This window comes from Oryctolagus cuniculus, chromosome 15 (genome assembly GCF_964237555.1).
Source record: "Oryctolagus cuniculus chromosome 15, mOryCun1.1, whole genome shotgun sequence".
In the NCBI taxonomy this organism is placed as follows: domain Eukaryota; kingdom Metazoa; phylum Chordata; class Mammalia; order Lagomorpha; family Leporidae; genus Oryctolagus; species Oryctolagus cuniculus.
The window spans coordinates 86,878,379-86,895,457 of record NC_091446.1 but is presented as its reverse complement, the minus strand read 5'-3'; the positions used below and the strand labels follow the sequence as shown (position 1 = coordinate 86,895,457).

Sequence of the window (17,079 nt, the reverse complement as noted above, 5' to 3'; positions counted from 1 at the left end):
CTCTGCCTGTCAAAAAAAAAAATGGGTCAAAGAAATTAATCCTTGTTTTTTGAGATAACATATTTTAATTAACATTATAGTCAAGGGCTTAATGTGCCACTAAATAAAGAGATCAACAAGTAAAAAATAAAGACCCTACTTCAGTGGGAATATAGACAAGGGTTATAAACAATTATCAAATGGAAATATAATTATTTCACCCATACAAATTTTTAAATAATGACAGATAATGAAAACTGTAGTAGTATAGCTTTCTTAACCACTGGTTTGACAAAAATATAAAACAAATATATTAAAGGAAAGGTGAGGCTAAGAAATTGCATTTTAGACAATTAAAAAAGCAGAATAAATTTATTTTCCTGAGTATCCCCCAAAAGTAACAAAGATATACATGTCTATATGTGAAGATATGCATTTCCTGGGACAGCACCTGATGACATATGTCCCTAGTGGGTTCCAAAAAATCATAGACATGGCTGCTTCTGAGACAACTGATGTAATGACAGGGACTGGATGATGCCTTAATCAGAAAGCCATGCTTGGTGACTTGAGGTTAGACTTGTGACAAACGTTATAGTACAGGCTACTGATCTACAAAAATGAAGGTGATCAATTCAAATGTAAAACAAAAAGTGAATCTGGCTGCATGTGTGTAGCATTAAAGAGCTACTTTAAAGTGCAGCTGCAGAATTCAGCAGGGCCAAATCTGTGAGCAACAAGCACTCTCCACACAGAGAAAGAACAGCCAGAAATTTATTTACAATCAAAGAGAAAGAAAAAGTTAAGCAGAAAACATCAAATTGGGGGAAAATGCCAGCTCCTAAAACTTCACAACTGGGGAATCCCAGGGCAGCTTTTCAGGGTTCTCCTTGGGAGGTCCCGCATATTGCCTCATCTGTGCAGGTGAGATTTCAAAGTCTCTCCCTCCAGTGGTCTCTTAAAATTATTCTGAACAAAGACTCTATGTGTGACTAGGTAGATTGTCTATTTTTTCTTGAAACAGGCTAGGAATCCAGAGGAACACACATCTGTCCTTGCTCCCTATCTTGTTTTCCTGTAAGCAAAGCAAGCATGTAGGAAAAACTGTACATTCAGACACAGGTCACTGAGTTCATGGTGTAGGCAAGGGCATCGGGGAGTAACCATTCATTCAGTCTTAAGATCTGACATGTCTGTCACATAATCCATCCATAATTTCAGGGTAAACTTACATTTTTTATTTTGCTATAAAGGAAGACAATACAACAAAATAGCACAATAACAATTTCAGCAACAATAAAGGATTAAACAAGGCTGAAAATATTTTAGTGCAGTAGGTGATTTTAAAAAGAAATAATACAAATGATGATAGTGTCACTAATAACTAAGGGTGAGATACCTTCAATTTTTTTTATCAACTATGTGAGTTCTTACTTTGTAGTGATTTAAATTATCTTTATTGTGCTGAAGCATTTTGAATGCTACTCCTTTCCAGCTCTTGGATCTGTTACTGACCAAACATGACTAAAAAGGCTTTATCTCCAATAGATCTACCTGGGAAGCATTTTGCAATATATTTAAAAGGGGCCATAATGAAGCATAAACACTAGGAAGTGACAGGGTTAGAGACTTTGGAAAGGCAGCATTATCCATTTGTTCAGGGGAGAGTAAAAAACATCACACTGCCAGTGGAAAACTTTAAAAAGTTGCCAACACCCAGAAAAAGGAGAAACTTGATCAAGATACTTTAAATTGCTTTGGTTATTATTTACTATACAAACTTGCTTGGGAGGGACTTTGTATAGCATAGAAAATTTGTGACAGGATAAAAAGTTAAGTTATATAGATTAGAAGAATGCATTAACATTCATGGTTCTATTTGCCTACTCTATCGTCCACTATCAATCCAAAATAAAAGGCTATACATACAGATAGTTGGTAAGTAACATTATCAGGGCCAATAGGGTTCCAATTTTGTGGGGCAAAGCAAAATATTGATGGGGTATAAAAGGAATAACATGAAATTGGCATAACACATAGGGTAAGTATACATAGTAATGATATATGGTTCCTATACAAAAAAATTAGCACAATTTCCCTGATTATTCATACCTAACCAATGGTCTGCTAGTATACATGGGGAAAACAATTTCCTCCATGTAAATCTGTCCCTGTGGTTAACAGGTGCTGTACATTTTCTTTCTAAATTAACATATACATATTTTGTAAGGGTTTAAATGAGAAATGTAGTAACATTGGTACCTATTCCAAAATAGGTACCAAAATTGGCTATTATAGAATGGTTCTTTTTCACAATTAATGGTATTTTGGTGGTACAGAAATGTCATGGGCAACTAATGAGCACTGACTACTTATGCCTGAGACAAATCCTGCACAACACTGCCCTGTCTGCTTGGCCAGGCTCTCAAAGTCCATAGAATTGACAACACCCAAATCCGCTTCTGCTGCACCAAGTATAGTGTCATACCAAGACCTTCTGTTCCAGTTACAAGATTTTAGACCAGGAAATATCAGGTTAAACCTTAGAATAGGCTTTTAAATTTTTTAATTTTTGTGGAGCCAAATTCTCCCATATGGGTGATGACATCTGGGGCCTGTGACAATCTTCCCAAGGTTACCTGTTTAACTGGACAAATAGTCCTTGGGAAGGATATGCCAAGGCTCCTTCCCAGTATTGTGAATCAAAACTGAACTTTACCTACATAGAGTTTATTATGCCCTCTGAAATTTGTGTTTTTTGTTTTGCAAAGGTAGATTGAGGTAGTGAATGTCCAAAATACCCTGTAAGGAATTTGTATACCTAATCCAGTCGGTATTCCTTTAATTAGTTCTGTATCTGCCCATTCTTCTAATTAGCACTAAATCACTACCCACTGACCAGAGTCCCCGAATATGAAGCTTGAGCTCAAGAACCCAGAATCCACCATTTAATGATGACTTTGACTCTGACCAGATATTGAATTTGTAAATCTGAAGCCATCATTAAGGCTATAGGAGTAGCCTCTCCTTGGGGTCTATTTTATTGGTTATGATCCTAAGAATAAATTATCTTTCCAATTTGTACAAGAATTATCTCTTTTCTTAAATATTCCTTGAAAAGACCATTCATTCTCAATAAGACATACTGCTTGAGGATAATAAGAAATATGATACATCCATTCTAAATTGTGTTCACTGCAATGTTCAATTTCCTTTATAATGGGAATGATTGCCTCCCTGAATTTGTAAAGGAGGCCCAAAATATAGGGTGATTACATCCAATGTACAGCAGGTATTCTGAGTAGCTCACCGATAAAGACAAGTCACTAATATTCCAGAATATGTCTCTACACAAGTACAAATAATATTGGTATTCTCTATTAGTAGGTAAAGGTCCTACAGAATCTATTTGCCATATTTGAACTGGTAAAGTTCTTCAAGCCAATTATCCTCCAGTTATTTGTGGTACTTTCCACTCTTGGTATTTTTACAAATTTCATTTCCTTTTGTTGGTTTTAAAATGGATAAATGATATTCCTCCAGCTAATGCCCACCTGTGCATAGCTTGTGCTTCTATGTAGGCTGAATGATGGCATACGTATTTTGCCAGAGAACAGTCCTCTTCTTTTGATTTTTTTTATTACATGCAGTTTAAGCCAGTTGTTCCACTTGATCATTATACTCATGTTCAGATTTCACAGCAGCAAGGGCATCTACATAAAGAAGAAAGATGTTAGTATTTTGTGAAATGTCCAAGATGTCTCGCCACAATTACTTATCCCATAAGTCTCATTCATGAATTTCCAAGTTTCAATCCTTCCAAATAGGCATCTATGTAGCTATTTTATTTGCAACTGCCCATGAGCCAGTGGAAATGTGACATTCTCCTCCCCTTTTATTAATTCAGCTAATTGACTACTTAACTGCGTCTTCTTTTTTTCCCACCAAAAAGACGAAGCCAAGATTTATTTCATTAATCATCAAGTGCACACTAATAGGTAGATTTAGAACAATGAGTTATTTCAGACACACCAGTACAATAGTTACAGTTAACAGAGGGGCGGGGACTCAGCGCAGTGTGATGGATAACAGCAGCAACTATTCGTCCAATAGTTCTCCAGGGGAAAACACCTGACCTGATAAAAGCGTTGCCCAAGAAGACGTGCACAGACAAAATGAACTTCGATAACCCAACACGAGATAAAACCGGCAAAGTAGACAAGCGAGAAAAACTGCAGACACTAACATGCACTAAATACACCGGTGTTCTCATAGAACACAACGTTAAACCCCAGCCCCAAACACATTGATTGCGCCGATGGTAGGCGGCGGCCTCCCTGTGGGGACCGCGGCAGCAGATGGCGCTGCTGAGTCAAGGCCAAGAAAGCGACACCACCAGCTGTTTCTCCGTGAACGTGGATTCCGTGTTGATGCAGACCCGAGAACACACATTTTGGGGAGAAGCTTTCACTTCCGTGCAGACTCTCTTGGCGTGAGATCGGAACGTTACAATACAACGTGATGAATGCAGGTTAGCGATGGCACGCGGCAGCCAGGCACACGCCCAGCTCCCAGCAGGTCCGGATGCTACAGGCCCTGTGCACTAGGGCTCCTTCTGGGGCAGCAGCAGGGGCACCGGGAGGTTAGGGGGGACTTAGAAGAGGACACCAAGCCCTGCTGAAAGGCCGCTCAAGGTCGGCTTTGCTCACGTCCGTGCCCACGGCCCGCAGCGCAGCTCCTCACCGGCTGCACAAACCTGCGACAGTCAGCTTAGAGCGATGGGTGCTCTGAGGGGAAATGTTGGCAACTAACGTTAAACAACTCTGGTCAAAATGAGCGTTCCACGGACCCGCGCGGGGAGCCTGCAGGTGCTGGGAGCTCCCGCTTGGCTGCACTGTGCATGGTCTACAACATGTTCAGCAGGAGGGGCCCTGGGGGCTGTACTGAGACAAGTGGGAATCTGTCCCAGGTCACACGCCTAAGTGCTTCCTCTTCTAAATCCAATATTTCAATAACTTGTTGATATCTTCGACCACTTCCCTTCGGTAGCTTCTGATGTCCGTGCCCCCACACACGTCCAGAGCATCCAGGTCGGCCACCAGCCCCGAGAGCACGCAGAACAGGTGCCAGCCGGTCTCATCCAGCACACACCCATCAGAAGCATGATCGCCGTGCCACGGGCCTGTCCACTGTGCGCATCGCAGAACTGATCTTGGCAATGCATGGGTGCGCATGCTCTGAGAGTGTACGTGAGCACACACCCATCAGAAGCATGATCGCCGTGCCACGGGCCTGTCCACTGTGCGCATCGCAGAACTGATCTAGGCAACAGACAGGAGTGCATCCTCAGAGAGTGGAAGTGAGGGCTGCTTTCTGATGCCGTCTTCGATAATTTCTTGCATGGCGCAGATTTTGGTTAAGGCGAGATATCTTGCTTTCTGCAGCGAGATCCTCCCGCGGTTTTCATCACGTGCTTCAGCCTCAAGATGACGTCCTGGATGCTCTCCCCGAAGTCGGCGGCGGCACAGCTGCCCCCAGCTATAGAAAGACACTATCCCCTGCACCAGAGACTGGGCCTCCTTGAGGACGTTCTGGGTCTCAGCGGGGTGTGGGAGGCTGCGATTCCGCTTGAGGAATCCTCCTTGGGGAGGCGCTGGGTCTCCTGGGCGTCCTCTTCCTGACCGCCTGGATGTCTTCTTTTTTTCCCTTTTTTTCCACGGAGTCTATTTCAAAAAGCTGTGTCGTAGTATCCTCTCCAGTTGCTTGTAATTCTTGTCATTGACAGGCCACTGAAGCCGATGACTTGCTGTTCTATGTTCCTCACTTCCTTCTGGATTTCCTGGAGCCTATTAATGGAAGGGTGTTGGTTTCCCATATCCATACTTTGGTTGTGTTCCGTTTCATAAGCACTGCCCACCCAGGCCATGGAGCCCCAGTGATTTCTAAAAATCACTTTTGTGCAAAGGTTATATACAATTGCCTTCCAGCGATACATTGTCTTATATGCTTTGCTGTTCCATCAGTGATCCAAACATGTTGTTTCTGCTCCTCGGTTAACTTATTGTATCTTGCATTTCAACAGACAGGAGAGACTTTTTTTTGCAAGGTGAAAGTTGATTTACATGTTGGTGTTAGGGTCGAAAGGCGCCCGCCGCCCGAGGAAGGACTCCAAGAGACACTCTCATGCAATCAGCATGGGGTTTATTGAACCACCATGCTGGGGCTCCCTGAACATGCAAGAACAGAGAAGCCCTGAGGAGTTGGGGGTCAGGGTTTTTATAGGGTTTTTGAAAACATATTACCATTTAGCAAATTATCTCATCCTGCGGGAAATTTAAAGAACATTTCCTAGAATTGAGTGGTGCATCCAGTGGCGGGAACGGACTTAATAAAGGTGGTTGGATGGCTTTGGGGTTGATGTCTTTTGAATTGATTGGCCGAAACATAGGGTCTGAGCTGCTGGGGTGTACGTGCCAAACTGCAGGGTTTCGGGTAGCTATTAATCACCTTATTTACCCTGAGAAAACACCAGAAACTCTAGGCATTTTTCTGTTATCTGCTAATTGGCTGTTGCTAGAAGAGTTTATCACAGGGGGAGTTTATTTTGCGTCTGCAATGCCTGAGCAAGCAGAGGAAGATCACAAAGTCCTGTGGCTCCTCTGGGAACAAAGGGGCCTTAAGCAAGGGCCCTAAGCAATCTGTCCTTAAGCAAACAGTAAGGGTCATAAGGTCTCAGGAACATAGCACTTAGGAGGCAGCAGTTATCTAGCTTCAGCCCCCATTTACACCATCATAGCCACAAAAGTAGGGAACTGAAACTATGTGACCTCTGTCTTATTTTTACAGCTGCACCAGGAACTCATAGTTTTATCCTTGGGGGAGAAGGTTTAGACCTGTAAGCTTAAGATTAACTTTTTACACCCGCACATATACAATTTTAACTCTTCATTGGAAAGGATCCTTCATTAACTATTCTTTCATGTAATGGTGTAATGCCATGTTTATCTAGTTTACCCCTATTTTATATATGCCATTTCCACTTAATTATATTATTATGCAAACCCTATTTTATGTTAAGCAGGTATAACATTACCACTGCCATAACAGGTATTTCAAGCATAGGAAACTTCATATCCAATTATTAATTATTTGGTTTCAACTAGTGCCCAATATGCAGCCAATACCTGCTACTCAAAAAGGGTAGCCAGCTGTAGGCAATTTTTTAGACCAGACTCCCAAGGAAAAAATTCTCCCTTGTTTTTGACATAAACTACAATCAGCATAACCATGTTATACAGAAACCTGAATTTCCACTGGTCCCTCTTTCAAAGGCCAGGGATCTAGGACAATTTTTATAGCAGCTTTGACCTTTTCAAATACCTTAGCTTTTTTTTTTCTCCCCATTTAAATTTTTTTCTCTGTAACTTCATACAGGGGCTGCAAAAATTGTTCCAAGTGAGGAATGCAAGGCCTCCAACAACTGAAAAGACCTACAAATCTTTGAGCTTCCTTTTTATTGGTAGGGTCTGTAAGATCCAAGATTTCCTTGATGAACTTTAGGGAGAATTTTTCTGATGTAACTGATTACAATGTATTCCTAAAAAATTTAACATTTTGAGAAGGATTTAGAATTTTAAATTTTCTGACCTTTTGTTTTTCATGTGTGTAATCAATTTGTGTAATACTTCTAATACTGTTTCTGAAGTCATTTCCTGCATAATACCTTAGATAAAATTGGTTATTTGCATTCCAGCTATGCTAAATTCAACTAAACGTTCTCCCATTGTTCAATGGCATATAGTGGAACTATGTAAATAGCACAGTAGTGACCTGGCAAAATTATATTAGCAAATTTGCTAGGTAAAGTCAAATTGATTCTATTGAAGTAGATCAATAGGTATAGTAAAAAATTCATTAGATAATTCAATAGTAGCATAACAATAAGCAGAAGATTTCTGGGTTATCAGAGTGATTGTATCAGGCATTGCAGCAACAAGAGGAGTAACTTTATGTAACAGCTGATAGTTGACACTATTTTCAGAGTTCTGTCTGACTTTGTAACTGTACATGATGGATTATTTCTTTTTTTGTTTGTTTTTTGACAGGCAGAGTTAGACAGTGAGAGAGAGAGACAGAGAGAAAGGTCTTCCTTCTGTTGGTTCACCCCCCAAATGGCCGCCACAGCCGGAGCTACATATTTCTGAAGCCAGGAGCCAGGTGCTTCCTCCTGGTCTCCCATACGGGTGCAGGACCCAAGAACTTGGGCCATCCTCCATTTCCTTTCCTGGCCACAGCAGAGAGCTGGACTGGAAGAGGAGCAACCGGGACAGAATCCAGCGCTCCGACAGGGACTAGAACCCGGTGTGCCGGCGCCGCAGGCAGAGGATTAGACTAGTGAGCCGTGGAGCTGGCCGATTATTTCATTTTGTGATAATATGCGTCAATGTTCCTGCCTGTGCATATTCCTTAATAATATCAGTGATTTCCTCCAGAAATGCAATATTGTTTTCAAAGCAACCATCTTGGCTGTGGTAATCTCACCAGCAGCATAAGGATTTTACTTACTAAAACTGTTTTAGTAACTATTTTTATAGCAAGTTGATATTTTTCAAGTTAATTCAAAGCCATACCTTGAGGAATATTAATAAATATTCCAATTATATATTTTCTGATAGGTACAAACAATACAGAATATTCTTTCCCAGGTAATTTTCCTGTTTTATTGTAAATTTTATTTTCCATTTCCTCTAATTCCAGTAATAACAATAAGCATACCTTTTTGAAGCTATTAGGGTTTCCATAAATTAGGAAGACCTCCACCCCAGTGTCAATTAAGGCTCTAGCTATTGTGGTGGACCCATTTTTCCAATATGCAGTCAAATTAATCTATGGCTGTAAGAGTTTTTACTGACTTATTTGATTTGTAGCAGCACCAGGGCTGGAACATTGTCCTGGTTCCTTTTAAATATCCCAAGCTTGAATACAGGCCAGGGGAAGGAGGGGAACCATCAGCTCCAACATGACCTTTTCATTTGTACTCTTTTCCTTAGCTCCTCATACACCTTCCCTAAGTCTTTAGTCAGCAATGCATCATTTTATTAACTCCTGCCTGCAACAAAGCCTGAAATAGTTCTTTTCAAATAATTTCATCTCCATGTTACCATTACTATTCTTATCATAGTGTATATTATCTGTATGAAATGACTGATTATATTTGCCCAAGTCTCTTAATAGGAATGTCTTATCTAAAACCTCATTTAAAGGATTCTCAGCATAAAATGAATGTTCTAAAAATGCATCGCATATCTCAGGGACCCAGAAAAATAGGAATCAACCAAATTAAAAAATAGTTAGAGGAAAGAAATAATAAAAGTTAGATAAATTTAAAAATGATACAAAAGATCAATGAACTAAAGAGCCGTTTTTAGAAAAAATTAAATTGTAAGCCATAAGTCCAACTAACCAAAAAATGGGGAAGATCTGAAATAACAAAACCAGAGATGAAAAAAAGGCAATCTTACGAGGGATACTACAGAAACAAAAAGGAAAATCAGGAAACTTCAAATAGCTATATGCCAACAAATTGGAAAATCTAAAAGAAATGGATCTATTTCTGGACACATACAAAATTGAGGCACAAAGACACAGAAAATCCAAACAGACCAATGCCCAAGATGGAGATTGAAGAAGTCATGGAGACCCTCCCAACAGAGTAAACACCAGGACTGGAAGGCTTCACTACTGAATTCTACCAAACTTTTCAAGAACTACTTCCAATTTTTTCCACACTTTTCAAAACAATTGAAAGGAAGGGAATAGTCCCACAAACACCTTCTATGAGGCCAGCATCATCATCATTCCAAAACCAGAAAAAACATACAACAAAGAGTTATAGACCAATAACTGAATCCTCAATAAATGCTAGCTAGTTGAATCCAACAACACATCAAAAAGATCATTCACCTGGACCGAGCAGGATTTATCCCTGTTATGCAGGGATGGTTCAACATAAGCAAATCAATAAACACAATACATCACAGCAACAAACTGAAGAATGTAAACCAGAACAACCATTATGGAAGACAGTATAGAAATTCCTCAGAAATTTGAAAATAGTTCTACCATATGACTCAGTCATTCCACTCTTGGGAAAGGAAAGGAAATTAGCATACTAAAGAGTTATCTGTATCCTACTGTTTACAGCAAGTCAACTCACAATAAATGATATATTGAATCAACCCAGATGTCTAAAAACTGATGACTGGATAAAGAAATTGTGGTATATATACATGATAGAATATTACTTGGCCATAAAAAAAGACTTTAAAAATTCTGTCTTTTGCCACAAAATGCTGTTATGCTTAGTGATATAAGCCAGCCCCCAAAAGACAAATACATTTTCCCTGATTTGTGGTAACTAATATACAGAATACAAAAATGTGATGTATGTGTGTGAAATTGACATTTTGAGATTTGATTATTGGTTACAGCTTTTATCTATGCTCCTCAGGAACAGTGGCTTTTCTACTTACTACTTTTTGAATTCTTTATTTAGTAAAAGGTTAAGCTTGCCAATTGAAAAAATGAATAAGTTAACTGAAAATATGTCATAAAAGTTAGAACATAGGGAAAAGAAGAGGAGGGAGGGTAGGAGTGTGGAAGTAAAGATAGGATGGCAAATATCATTACATTGTTAAAACTGTGTGAAATACAAAAGGCAACTTGGCAACTCATAAGAGGCTAATTGTTAAATTAACAACTAAATTCATTGTGCACTTACCCCTTGTGTAGGACCTCTGTCTTTAATGAGTTATACTATGAGAATTAACTGCAAAACTTGTTCTCAAGCAGTACTTTAAACATTGTGTGTGGATGTGAGGGCAAACTGTTGAAATCTTTGCTTAGTATAGAGTCGATCTTATGTATGTAAAGTTAAAGTAAAAATGAACCTTAATGAAGAATTGGACGGGAGAGGGAGTAGGAGGTGGGACAGGAGTGGGGGTGAGAGGGTGGGTATGAGAGAAATAACCACTATATGTACCTATGAAATTTGCATTAAATAAAAGCTTAAAAAAACTATGTGAATTAAGTGAAATGTGTTCTCTATATGTACATTTTTAAAATTAAAAATACAGAAGACTAAATATAAAATTCCAGCATTTGAAATCAAGCAAACTTCACTCTTTAAGTCAATAGAAAACCAAAAACAAAGATGATTCCTAGGTAAATCATGTCAATTACAACTAATGACAGCTACAAAAAAAAAAAAAAAAAAAAAAAAAAAACAAAGATGAAATTGTCTAGAATGACACTGTGGGATGTTTCAAAACCATCATTAAATTGAAGCTTATCACAATGCAGAAATAGAAAAAGAAATTTAACTTGAGTAGGTGACAGAGTATACTATGCATAGATAGTTCTGAAATACAATGCCATTAAAATGGCCAGAAACATCAACATGATTTCATTGGCTTAATAAACTTTTAATACAGATAGTAACCAACAATGAAGCTACTTGCTTACATTAAGTTACTGATACACTAATGACAGTAATAAAATCAAAGAAAACTAGAAAGTGATGTTCATATCACTGTAAATTGTGAACACTTTGGAGCTGCGTAGTTTGGTAGGGATAATTACAAATTACCAAACAAATATAAAGAGATTAGTGAAAACAGTGTAAAATTATCTTTTAAAAACTATTACATATTATAGGAAAATCAGGAAAAGAAAATGCCACTTTACAGAAGAATCCTAATGCCAGCATCCCATGTGAGCACTGGGTAGAGTCCTGACTGGTCTTCTTCCAATCCATCTCCTTGTTAATGTGCCTGCAAAAGCAGTTGAGTATGGTCCAAGTGCTTGGTCCCCTGTCGCTCAGGTTGGAGAATAGGAAGCTCCTGGTTCCTGGCTGCGGCATGGCCCAGTCCCAGTCATTGCAGCACTGCAGCCATTTGAGAAGTGAACCAACTGAGGAAGGATCTCTCTCTCGCTTGCTCGCTCGCTCACTCTCACTCTCGCTCTCTCTCGCTCTTCCTTTAAAAATAAATAAGTAGGTCCTTTTTAAAAAGATAAAAATAAATAATAAAGTGATAAGCACAAATAAACTTCAAAATTAAAGTAAAATTTATGGTCCTCTGGAATTCAAGAAAAGCTCAATAGCATAACAACTGAGAATTAAGAATGACTGAATGGGTTAAGACAGCTCTGAGAATTTGGGGACATAAAATAGTTGCAAAGAGAATTTAGATGACTTCCATCAAGTTGATATCACCAAAAAATGACACCCAAAAAGGCCTAAAGTTAATAGTAGTAGCGTTGGCTTACAATAGTATATTGATGACATTAACAGGTCACACGATTGAATTAAAATGCATCATCAACTAAAACAATGTATATTTTATAACATAAATTTTATTTTAATAATTGTTAGTAGGAGGGAGTGGCAATATAGGATTAAGTAATAGAGTGATTAACAGACATAAAGGAATTTGGTGAACAATACCCAGTACATAATATTACTATTATAAAATTTTAAAATTAAGAAGATAAATCAAGGAAAGTGAAAAAGAAAACATAATTTAAATAAATTGATGAAGCCACGGTGAAAAAGTTAACCACGATAGGCTATGGTTCTCTGCATAAGAATTGGCTTACACTACATCATTATATATACACATACACATGTATTTAGAATAAAAAATAAAATACAGAATCAAATACAATAAAGAATAAAAAATACAATAAAATACAGAATAAAATAAAATAAATACACACATTAATATTTAACCTATATTCTGATTATTGTAAGTAGCAGTGAGCAATAATGTAGGGGCAACAATAGCATGACAAATATATACAAAGAACTGTGGGAACCAATGTGTCTTAAGTGTGCACTAAACTTGATAAGTGAAAGAAAAGATCAAGTAAGTAAAAGGTAAGTAAAGAAAATATCAAGCCATTTAGCAGAAAAACCTTAATGAAAGCTACTCACATCTATAGCTACTCTTAAAATATGAATTATCAAAAGTTTATTTATACTCATAAACCACCAAAAAAATTAAAACTATATCACATGGAAAAAGAGAATGATATTATGGGCCAAAAATCCTTTTCATGAACTGTATACATAAAAGTGGCCAAAAAAAAACTACACAATTTTGCGTATGTTGAAGACCTTCCAATGTAAAAGTCAAGCAACACACTGATAGGTTTAGTCATAGGCTGGCCTTCCATTAGGTTACTGATCATACACACAGGTGATAAGAATAAATTCAAAGAGGGGGGCCGGCGCTGTGGCACAGCAGGTTAAAGCCCTGGTCTGAAGCGCCAGCATCCCATATGGGCGCCACTTCTGGTCCCGGATGCTCCTCTTTTAATCCAGTTCTCTGCTGTGGACTGGGAAAGCAGTAGAAGATGGCCCAAGTCCTTGGGCCCCTGTGCCCACATGGGAGACCTGGAAGAAGCTCCTGGCTCCTGACTTTGGATCAGCGCAGCTCTGGCTGCTGCAGACATCTGAGGAGTAAATCAGTGGATGGAAGACCTCTCTTCTCTGTCTCTACCACTCTCTGTAATTCTGTCTTTCAAATAAATAAAAATAAATCTTTAAAAAAATGCAAAGAGGGGATGGCATTTTGTCATAGTGAGTTGTACCACCTCCTCTGAAACCAGCATCCCATATGGTGCTGGTTCATGACCCAGCTGCTCCAGTTCCAATCCAGCTCCTTAATAATAGCCTGGGAAAGCAGTTGAAATATGTCACAAGTACGTGTGCCTTTGTAACCCATGTGCAAGACCCTAAAAAGCACCTGGCTCCTGGCTTTGGCCTGCCCCAACTCCAGCTCCAGCAATTGTGGCCATTGGAGGAGTGAACCAGCAGTTAGAAATTTTTTTAAAAGATTTATTTATTTATTCTTTAAGTCAGAGTCACACAGAGAAGGAAGGAGAGGCAGAGAGAGAGAGAGGTCCTCCATCTGCTGGTTCACTCCCCAATTGGCCACAATGACCGGAGCTGTGCCAATCTGAAGCCAGGAGCCAGGAGCCAGGAGCTTCCTCCAGGTCTCCCATGCAGACGCAGGGGCCCAAGGACTTGGGGCATCTCCCACTGCTTTCCCAGGCCATAGCAGAGAGCTGGATCAGAAGTGGAGCAGCCGGGACTGAAACCTGCGCCCAGATGGGATGCTGGAACTACACGAGGAGGCTTTATCCACTTTGCCATAGTGCCGGCCCCAGAAAATCTTAATCTTGTCCCTCTCTCTCTGTAACACTCAAATAAAAAAGAAAAGAAAAAAAGAATAAACTGAAAAAAAAATTTTCAAAAGAGGTGTACCGGTTACAATAAAAATTACACTTTCCTTACTGTGAATATAATTCAGCTACTTGATAATGAGAATAATAATGTGACAAGGACATATAAGAGATTCTTGTGAATTTTTAATCCATTGCTTCTACATTAAAAAGAAAATAAGAGCAAAATCAAGAAATAGAAATAGACCAAAGATCATTCAAATAACCAGAAGAACTTTAAAGTAGATGTTTGTATCTAGAGCTACACCTTCAAAATTTATATATACATAAACATATACTAGTATATATTACCTATATACGTATATATTATTTATCAGGAAAATGTAGTTTAGAGTTCCCTAATAGTCCAGTCCCTCATTATGAGATTGTGGAGTGAAGCACTAGATTGTGACTCACACTTTCTGTCTCTCTGGGTCTCCGTACCTGTTTTTAAAATTAAATTTTAAAAAATGAATATAATTCTAGGATCAAAAATCATTTCAAGATCCTGCCACTTACTCACATAATTGCCAGGATATGTACAGTATCTAAACTCACAGTGGAAAACTTGAATAATCAACAAAATTGAAGAAACAATGACTCAGAGTTCTATAAAAATCCAGAAATGCATATATATATTCTTACATAAAACTTTACATATATCTATTTATATATGTATGCATATATTACCTTGAGGAGAGAGAATGATTAACCTTGACTAGGATAGCACTAAGACACTATGTACATAGGTTTCCAGGATACCTATAGAATGCTGGGGGTGATGATGATCTCACAATGAAATTTAAATCATCATGGCCACCAGTTCATAGAGCTGGGAATGGTCTAGAATAGATGATTAGTGAAAAAAGTGAGCTCCATTCATTCAAAGATGAAACAGAACATTAAATTTCCAAAATGAAACAATATCAAGTTCCCTAAAAGTCCTTAAAATCTAAAGCAAAACAAAACAAAAAGTCCCCTGCTAATGAGAGTGATGGACCTGACCCAAGATTATACTCAGATACTGTGAACTAAAATTTGATTGGACAAGTTCCAGATTTTAGAAAATTTATTTCCAAACATTGATAAAGCAAATCAAGTCTTCCTGAAGTTTTTGGTGCTAGAATTGGCATAAATTAGGTTACTGATTTTTTTCTAATGGTTATAACAAATTCAAATGCAACATGAAAAATATAAAAAAAATGTGTGCCTTTCCATATACATTGTATTCTGACTACTGGCTGTACCAATGGGAAATCTGGTAGATTCAGAAATAGCAACACATGGAGGTGTAATAGAGATTAAAATAGTAGTAAAATTATGTTTTAAAATATGAAAAAAATACAGGAAATCTTATTCAGTTTAATTTAATAATCTTAAAGCTTAGACAGCACTGCCAATCAAATGAATGGAAATTTTAAGGTGAATGATCAATTCTGAGACTCTAAAAAGAATGAAACTGTAAATCAAATATGTGTCCTCAGTAATGTGTGTGTACTGTCTAAAAATTATTTAATAGACCAAAAAAATGGAGGTTGCTAGGACAATTTGAACAATTTTGAGTGAATTCATGACATTATAATGTAAATATCCAAAAGAATGACCCTAAGTTTACAGTGCTAAGATTGGCTTCCACATGGATATTGATGATACACAGTTGAAATTAATAAAAGAAAGACAAAACAAAAAATAGGAATCTGGTGCACATAGCCAGGTAAAATCATGGTTGAGGGGCCGACGCTGTGGTGTAGTGGGCTAAAGTCCTGGCCTGGGGGTCGGCACTGTGGCAGAGTGGGTAAAGCTGCCACCTGCAATGCCAGCACCCCATATGGGCGCCGATTCCAGTCCTGGCTGCTCCACTTCCCATCCAGCTCTCTGCTATGGCCTGGGAAACAATAGATGGCCCAAGTCCTTGGGCCCCTGCACCTGCGTGGGAGACCCAGAAGAAGCTCCTGGCTCCTGGCTTTGGATCTGCCCAGCTCTGGCCGTTGCGCCCAACTGGGGAGTGAACCAGCAGATGGAAGACTGCTCTCTATTTCTCTCTCTCTTTCTGCTTCTCTTTCTGTGTAACTCTGACTTTCAAATAAATAAATAAATCTTTAAAAAAGAAGAAAAAAATAGCCCTGACCTGAAGCACCAGCATCCCATATGGGTGCTGGTTCTAATCTCAGCTGCTCCTCTTCCGATCCAGCTCTTATGGCCTGAGATAGCTGTAGAAGATGGCCCAAGTCCTTGGGCCCCTGCACCCATGTGGGTGACCTGAAGAAGCTCCTGGCTCCTGGCTTCAGATTGGCCCAGCTCCAGCCATTGTGCCCATCTGGGGAGTACACCAGTGGATGGAAGACCTCTCTGTCTCTACCTCTCTCTCTGTAACTCTGTCTTTCAAATCAATAAATCTTTTAAAAAAATCATGCTTAAATTGCTGTTAGAAAGAATGCGTATTTTAATGTGAGCCGTAAGTAAAAGACAAATATATAGACTGTTATCTGGTGGAAAAGAGTCCATAATAAACTTGAAAAATTAAAGAATGACAGAGAAATGGGCTTTGGAAAATTTCTAAGATCAGACATTAATTAACAGTTTCAGGAATGTCCAGAAAAATGAACCATATATCCCCTGCTGATGAGAATGAAGGTGCTGTCCCTAAAATGTGCTCAAATCCATTAAACCTGACAGCATTAGGACAACTTTTACCATTTAGAGCAGGCTGATGACCACTCAATGATGAAGCAAACCATGGTACCCATAGTTTTTCTGTGTTATGATTGTAAAAATCTAGGTTATTAATTACATATTTGGGTGATAGCAATAAAT

General features: G+C 38.7%; 1 long non-coding RNA gene and 1 pseudogene across 2 annotated transcripts in view; both read right to left on the bottom strand.

The window, feature by feature from the left end:
* Positions 1–1,194: 1,194 nt before the first annotated feature.
* LOC138843122 (uncharacterized) overlaps positions 1,195–17,079 on the bottom strand; it is a 46,638-nt gene continuing 30,753 nt past the window's right edge. Inside the window, exons 4-5 of one of the 2 annotated variants that reach the window (XR_011382687.1) lie at positions 11,725–12,015; positions 1,195–3,692 (exon numbers count right to left, since the gene is read on the bottom strand). This is a non-coding gene — a long non-coding RNA (uncharacterized lncRNA). The remainder of the gene's footprint in view (positions 3,693–11,724; positions 12,016–17,079) is intronic. The other variant, XR_011382686.1, reaches the window with a different exon arrangement.
* Positions 3,670–11,718, bottom strand: LOC127484106 (BAG family molecular chaperone regulator 5-like; annotated as a pseudogene).